The sequence below is a fragment of the Leptinotarsa decemlineata genome, unplaced genomic scaffold, assembly GCF_025532065.1.
Source record: "Leptinotarsa decemlineata unplaced genomic scaffold, Ldec_3_MD MMD2_tig00004307_RagTag_RagTag, whole genome shotgun sequence".
Classification (NCBI taxonomy): Eukaryota; Metazoa; Arthropoda; class Insecta; order Coleoptera; family Chrysomelidae; genus Leptinotarsa; species Leptinotarsa decemlineata.
The window spans coordinates 10,753,793-10,762,271 of NW_027412606.1; positions in this window are offsets into that span (position 1 = coordinate 10,753,793).

The following is an 8,479-nucleotide window of genomic DNA, read 5'->3' on the forward strand; positions in this document are numbered from 1 at the left end:
ATGGGTTTTTAGGTAACAAAAGAGATGATAACTTCACAGCATTGGTTAAAGAGATTCTTCAAGCTTACCACCAACTTGGATGCAACATGTCCTTAAAAATTCATTTTCTGAATCGGATGGACTTAATTGAAATTTGGTGATACAAACTTCTTTTATTTGTCAAAACTCTAAGAATAATGTTTTTTTTATTAATTTTGTACTTAAAATATTCTAAAAGAAACATAACAATATTGTTTTATGTACTTTCACTTTTCACGTATAGTATAACTACTCTTTAAGATTAAGTACTGTGTATCTCAAAAACCAGAGCTAATAAAAATTTTTCATTGTTATTTTCGTTTTTATCACCCCAAAATTAGTAGAAATTGACTAATTTAGTGTAGGAAACATTCAAAAAATATTTTTTTGTTGTGTTGTGTTATTAGAGTCTTTGGTGGAATGATGCCCTTTCTACTCTCGAATATTAAAATCATACCGGCTTGCCGCACTAATGCAGAAATCTTAGCCGCACAGATGCAGAAGGCTGTCATTCTTGGCTCACTGCGCTTGCTCAGGGCACATGATTCTCGGACCCAATGATCACTTATCCCACGGCGTGGGGAGTGGTCGTTGGTTGATAATGCTGGCACGCGCTTCCGAATGTATCGGGGCTACAAAAAAATAGTAAATGAACAAGATTCAGTATGGCAATCGGCACTGGAAGGTGCAGACTGACATCTGTTCTTCCACTGTGTTAAGATTTTTTTGAACAATGCAAATCCGAACCTTCAACTTTTACGTTATTTACTGATCTGCAGAAATCTAAGATTAGATTCAAAAAAGGAAAGAAACTTAGAAGGGGCATACTATATTTGCAATTTCATCCCGAAATCTCAGGATTTTCACGAAAACTCGATTTTTTCCTGATTTTCACTTTCAACAAGAATTCGAGTATTTCAGACTTTGAAACTGGATATATAGAGATTTGAAGAAAAAGGTTCAGATTCAGAAAGATATTTAGACAGAAAAATCGAGAACTTGTCAGAAATAGTGATTAATTGAATAATTAAATGTAGCCCTGGTATGCTTTCCTGTAGAATCCAAACTGACAATCTATTTTTTAAAGATATAGAGTTCTAATAAAAACAAATTCAAGAACTGTTTGTCCGATGTATTTCAGCAGCAAATCTAATAATATTAATATGCAGATTTGATTATGCCATCAAAATTGTTTAGGTATACACAAAATTTTTCGAAAAAATTATCTCATCAATTGGATTTGTGAAAGATGAAATAGCTCATATTTTTGTCGACATGAATGTAAGTCAAGGTCAAGTGTTTATTATTCTTTGGAAGGTGTAAGAGAATTCTGTAGTTGTGGGTAGTACCAAAAACCACCATTAGCAAATCGACTCAAGGATGTACTCAGAATTTAGTTTCTGAGAAGGTTGACTTTACAGAAAAATGAAGTACTTCTGTAAAGATTTCAAGAAAATAGAAATTATTCCTTTTTGTTTTCTACCTCTCCTGACAATTAAAAACAAGTCATCTTCTGTCAAAAAGATCTACAACTTTATTGAAGAATTGTCTATATTTTATTTTTTATCGGACTTCCTGACTTATTAAATATTATCTAACGAGTTTTAATTTTCAATGGTTTTGTTCTATTCAATTCGAGTTCACACTTCTAGTAATATTTCATTGGACTTTTACATTGGTTCTACAATTGTAATTTTGTTCTCTACATGAATGCATGAATACGAGTATGATATATGAATGTAAATTATTTGTTTGGAAATTATGTATTGCTGAAGTTTATGTGATGATTTGATAAGTGGAATTTGGAAGCTCTGGAGTGAAATATTAATATCGTTTTTCATTGTTTCAAATTCGAAAGTAGATTTACATTCGAATATAAATGATATGACTGGTGAACAACGATTTGTACAAGCCCATAAAAACCACAGGGGTCGAGCATGGGCGGTCTACAATTTTTGAATTATTTCAGGTGGTTTACCAATATATTATTATACTTTCACACAATAACATATTTACACAATTTTCCAATTTATGAAAATAGAGATTGTTAATATAGGGTCTTTCATCAAGCGCCTTTTATCTTCAAATTTAAATAAAAGTGTTTGTAAGATTCATCGACTGTTTTATTCGTTTGAAACACCTATTGATGCCATCAAGTGTGGAATATAACATCGTTCAAATATCCGTCACTATTTCTCCGTGTGGGACGCATCCGAAACGTCCAATTTTGAATGACCCTGGCGCACAAATCTTTGACCGATGGCATAGGTTATGTTGGCTACGAAGACCGCTGTGGAATTTGGCTTATTCGCATACACCTGTGACTTGAGAAAACCCCATAAGAAAAAGTCTAACGGGGTCAAATCGCACGATCTCGATGGCCAGTTCACATCACCTCCACGTGAGGTGACCATGCCCTCAAATCTCCCGTGCAGAATATTCAATGTAGCAAGGCCGTAGCCAGGAGGGATCAAGAGAGATTGCCCCCCCCCCCCCGAACAATGTGACAATTTTGTGAGGAATACCAAATAAGTGCGCGAAAATGTGAGGATTACTGACATCGATTGTGAAACATCGTCAAAGGCTAATTTTTTCTGAGATCAGTCATTTTAAGTGATTTTGTTCTAAGCTTATGTTGCTTAGAAATGTTGTTCCCATACACAATGACACCATGCAAAATACTCCACTCTTCCATTTGCGATTTGGCAGCAGCTTTATAACATGTCGATTTAATCATAAAGACTATTGAAAATGTCAAAATATTGATTCGAAGTTTGCCAAACTTTTCCAGAATGCACAGAATTTGCTCTCTACTGTAAACGAAAAAAAATAAAATTCCGCGAATAACGTCACGCCAAGAGCATAGGGCAAACTACAACACATAAGATCCTGAAACCTAATTTAGAATTACTATAATGATTCCACTTTTGGATGATTTTATTGATCAGCTAGCTTCAATCGAGACTCCAAAATCATAAAACCACATTATCATCTCTCAACATTTTAATTCCTTCTGTGTGCGGCAAAAAACAAATCAATAGTAAATATCAAGAAAATTCCTTTGAGCTCTATAAAAAATATTCAGAATGGGACTTTGTGAAAGCTGAATTAGACATGTGGCGGATAAAATGGCTGGAAGAATCTGAACTAGATCGACCAACATGTGCTACAGAAGCTTTCGGAGAATGCAACCAGTCCTTATTTCCAAACATTCACAAACTTTCTCGTCTCTGAAGCGCCTTAAAACTTATTTAAGAAACTCTACAAGCCAGGAACGACACCGTAGAATTGACATCGACACCGAGAAGGTATTGATTTATTCGCTGCAAGGAAAGCTAGAAAACTAAATTTGATTTTGTATAAAGATGGTAATATTTCTGTAATGGTTTTTTCAATAAATATATATGATAATGTAACATTTTCTTTCTTTCGTTATTTTTGTATTTCATGTTTTTCTACTGTTCCACCAAACCAAACCCCCCAGAAATTGTTTTCTGGCTACGGCCTTGCAATGTAGCATGAGCTGTATGGTACGCAGGCGCTGTCCTGTTGAAATCACATGACATTGGGATCCAGATCATCCAATACAGGCCAAAGGTAGTTGATAATCATTGACTTATAGTGCTCGCCGTTGACAGTGATGGCCTGGCCATCTCCTCATAAACTAGCTGTGAGGGGAAGCTTTTACTTCAGGGCACTCAACCCGAGAGAGGGCATGGGGGGTGATGGCTTGGCCTTGGATCTTATGTGAATTGGTATCGTCCCAAACTCCTGCACATAGCTCCACATGAGCTATATCCGTCCATGGTGATTTGATAAAACAGATTGAGTAAATGACCACTAATTTGAAAGGTGTAGTTTCAACAGATGGTCGTTATCAATTGTCACTGTTCGGAAGTCCCTGTTGGAAGACCCTATTTCTGTCACAAAATTCAATAATCCCTATAAACTTTACCACTATCGTCCTCTACGTATGTTTTAAACAATATACAAAGTTATGGAGCAAAATTTTAGTAAACAATTAAGTGGTTGGAGAAAACAAAATCCGGGCTGGCAGGCCGTGATCGAATGGAGTTTGTAGTACCGAACGATTCGTCTGCTACTGCGGCAAACATCATCAATGATATGTGTTTCATCCGAGAAAACTTAGATGATTATTTAGATTGAGAAAATGCCTTCGTCATCCTATGACCATCTGCTACTGTTGATATATTTCAATGTTTCTATTAGAATCCTCTATCTCTCACATTTTAGGGCGCCATAATCGTTTTACCGAGAGAAATATTCGCAATATGGTGGACAAATTTGAGTCCACTGGTTCAGAAAACGTTCGACCAACAGCCGTAGGTATGTCGAGGAAAGGCAAGATCTGCCGTAAACATCGCCACTGTCTGTGAGAGTGTTCGGGAGAATCCGAAGCAGTCGATTTCGCGTCGTTCACAAGAACTCGACCTTTCGTAGAGCACAACTTGGCGAATTTTGCGTCGTGACTTGGACCTGCACCCGTACAAAATGCAACTAACCCAGGAACTGACCTCCAAAAAGTAAAGCCATCAAGAAGATGAAGGAGAAGTTTTTTTTCATCTCCTAAAGACGCCCACTTGGTTAAACGCGCTTCGAAAAGAGTATTGCATGCTTGATTAGAAAAAGTGCTCGTTTTGAAGGCGATAGAATATCTAAAAAATATTTCATATAAACACTGTTCAAAAAATAAGGTAAACTTTCTTTTTTCTCAAAATATATTTATTCATTGATTGATTTCTAGTTTGTCTCCTTCAATGTAGTCCCCCTCAGATAAAATACACTTGTGCCAGCGTTTTTTTTAATCCTCGAAGCAGTTCTGATATGCATTTTTTGGTATGTCCTTGAACTCTCTCAGCGATTCGGCTTCCATCTCCTAAATCGTCACAAAACACCGTCCTTTCACAGGTCTCTTTAATCTTGAGGACAGGAAAAAGTCGCAGGGGGACAAATCTGGTTAATACGGTGGTTGAAGCGTTATCATGTTTTTGGCCGAAAAATTACGAACAAGCAATGATCAGTGAACAGGTGCATTATCCTGATACAAACGCCATGAATTGTTATTCCACAGTTTTGGACGTTTTCTTCGTTTTGCTTCTCGCAGGTAATGCATACCCTGTATTGTTTGATTTGTCCAATGAATTATATGATGTGAAAGTAAAAACAAATGCTTGGCAGGAGATAACAGAAAAAATGGAAACAACTGGTAAGAATTAAATTATATAAGTAGTACTTGCACTGATTGAAACCTTTGGTATAATAATGAATATCACTGGAGTTTAGTCCCAACACCAAACCGTTATTTTTAACACCTGGACACCTGTTTCATTCACCAAGTTACCATCTTCAAGAGGAAGATTAAACTAAATTACACACAATATTATTCTTATTTATACCATAGATACCTCTTCTAGGTACCTGCGTCTCAAGTGTCCTAAATTAATTTCATCTACTCAAAACTCATCTACTAGTCTTGACTTAATTTTACAATGTGTCCTTATGTAATACACAGGTAAATCTAATAATAAAATATAATTTCAACAAGCTATATAGTATACTATTAGGTATTGGTCCACCATCATTATTATTAATATTATTAATTTCACTTATTCCTACACTCTCATGTTGTTGTTAACTTGTCTAACTAATCTTAATGAACTTAATTAAGTCTATAGAATGGTTTTGTTGCAAAATATGATGGGTGACTGCTGATTTTTTAGGTGTGCTAAGTATTTTTTAGACTGTCCATAATATTTTGTATCACAGTCCTTAATTTGATTTCATAGATTCCAGACTTTACCGAATTATCAACTTTGTCCATTGGTTTTCCTAGAAGGCGCTGTAGTGTATGATTTGTTTTAAATACCACACATTAATTCAGAGAAGTATTAGGAAGGATACAATTTTATATTTTCAATAATGTATAATAAAATATTAATGTGGGGATAGGGATTAATATACCTGAAATAGATTATTCATTTTCAGTCTGATTAGGTGATATCACAAATATATGTGATGCAGAAGTAATTGCAATATATAAAGGAATGTTGATATTTTGAAAACTTCATATTCATAGACTCCAAAGGTGCATTGGAAAGATTTGAAAGCTGTGTAACGAGTTACTATATTACCTTAAAAATGAAAAAGATAATAAGTTCATCGGCTTATAAAAATAGTACTTTTAAATTTGTTCAGATACCAGGACATGCCAACATAGAAAGTAGCGAGAAAGCAGATACTTAAGTGAAAATTGACCCTTCTCTGAATGGTTGAAACAAAACTCTATACAAATATAGTTCATGATCAATGGCAATGTAGCATACAGAAGAGTGATAAAACATATAGGATCAATTCAGATACCTTGCCTCCAGAAAAGTGGACATTGTATGGATTCAGCAGCACTTATTCCGGATAGGGGCGAACCAGAAACAAAAACTAACATTTTTTTTGAATGTCTTATCAATACTATCCCTAAGTACGACATTTATCAACAAAAAGTATCTAAAGGAATTCCAGTTTCTCTGGACACATGTACAATACTAAGATGTCTCAACGTGAAAATAATAAAACTATTTATCAAATTTATAATATCCTACTAAACTAGAAAAAACAGATTGTGCTTATTTTATTAGTTTTATGCTATTTGTCTGGAACTGTAATTTCCTTAGCACACTGAAGAAAGAAGCACAAGACTACAAAAGCTCCGAAACATGCACATGGACACAAGATTGCACAATGGAAGTTATCCCTTAACTCCTACGAATATTTTGTTCACCTAACGCTCAGTTTCGTATCCGGAGGAGCAACAGTCAATCGTGCTTGAACAGAAAGCAACGACCATCCAACGATAGAAAGAGAGGACTGGTCTAACCCTGAGCACACCTTAAAAAAGTGTTAGAACATCTCAACCTGAGCAGGAGGACATTTTAGCATCAAAAGGATCCCGGCACAAGTTCAAAGAAATATTAATGAGTCAGGTGTCACCTTGACGTGAAGGAATTATGTAAATGGTGCGACATTGGCTCTTCAAAGAAAGGCCCAACAACCAGGAGCCAACTATATCTATATGGAACCAGTTTCAAGATGGTTGCAGTGGATATACTTGAACCTTACCATGTGACTGACAATAGCAACAAATACACGCCGACAGAAATCAAATATAGAAACACAGTCCAGGAATCAACTAGCTTTTCTTGATCTTCTGGAAGAAGAGTGAGACGTTTTCAAAACCTACTCTGTTTTGCACAACATAACGAGAATACGGATTACCAGAGACCGGATGGAGAAGCAGTTAGACAAGAAAGCTATATGTGCAGAGTTCAATCAAGGAAATACTGTGTAGCTATACGAACCCCAGACGAAAAGGAGCAATACGTCCAAGTAACAGATGAGATGGAAAGACCCCTACTTGATGTCCAAGAAGATAAATAACTTGGTCTATCATGTTCAGTTAACCCAACGGAGTCAACTTCTGAGAACTACAAAAGAATGACCCCCTACAATGGTAATGGTTCTCAGAGTCAGTGTTGTTCCTGCTAGATTAAAAAGTGTAACCGATTATGCCAAAAAAAACTTTTAATAGAAAATTTTTACTTTTAGAAAAGTCACTCACAAAGCGGAGCATTTCACGCTGAAAGATTGCTAACACTGCTGATTTATCTTCAAAAGTGTTAGTTGGCATATCAAAACTGACAGGAGATGTGTTAAAATGGTCTTCAATCATCGGTTATGATACGTTAACTCTCAGTTTTGATACGATATTTGTCAGTTTTGATACGATATTTGTCAGTTTTGATATGTCAATTGTCAGTTTCTGTGTGTGATCTGACAGTTGAAAGTTTCTCGAAATGTAATAATAGGGATAAAAATGTAACATTTTGTCACTAAAGTAATGCTAGGAACAACATTGTTCTAGATGGATTCATCAGAATCAAGTAGACTAGTTATTCTAGACAGGACGCCACACTGTGAATCAAATCAGTATTGAAATACCCAAAATGAATGAATGAATGCCATCGAATAATCTCCATTTTTGATTTAAAAGAACATCATTCGAATGGGGTATAAATTAAGCTCCGCATGGAAATCGGGTGGTTAGAATTAGAACAGATTAGTTTCGATGAGCGACAATGAAATATAGGCGTACACCTATACCGTTTGTTGCTAAGACGACTTTGGCATATGACTTTCATTCTCGCAGTACACGTACATGTACAACCGGGCCAAACCATCACAGCAGAATTCAATTGTGAGGAAATTGATAAAATGAACCGAAAATTGCGTCAGTAACAGCCAGCACTGATATCAATAGAAGAGGTCCGATCCTGCTCCACGACAACGCCCGTCCGCACGTTTCACAAATCACCGTCCAAAAATCAAGCGAATTGATCATCAAAGTTTTGCCTCACTCACTCACCCCCAGACTTCCCGCCAACTGATT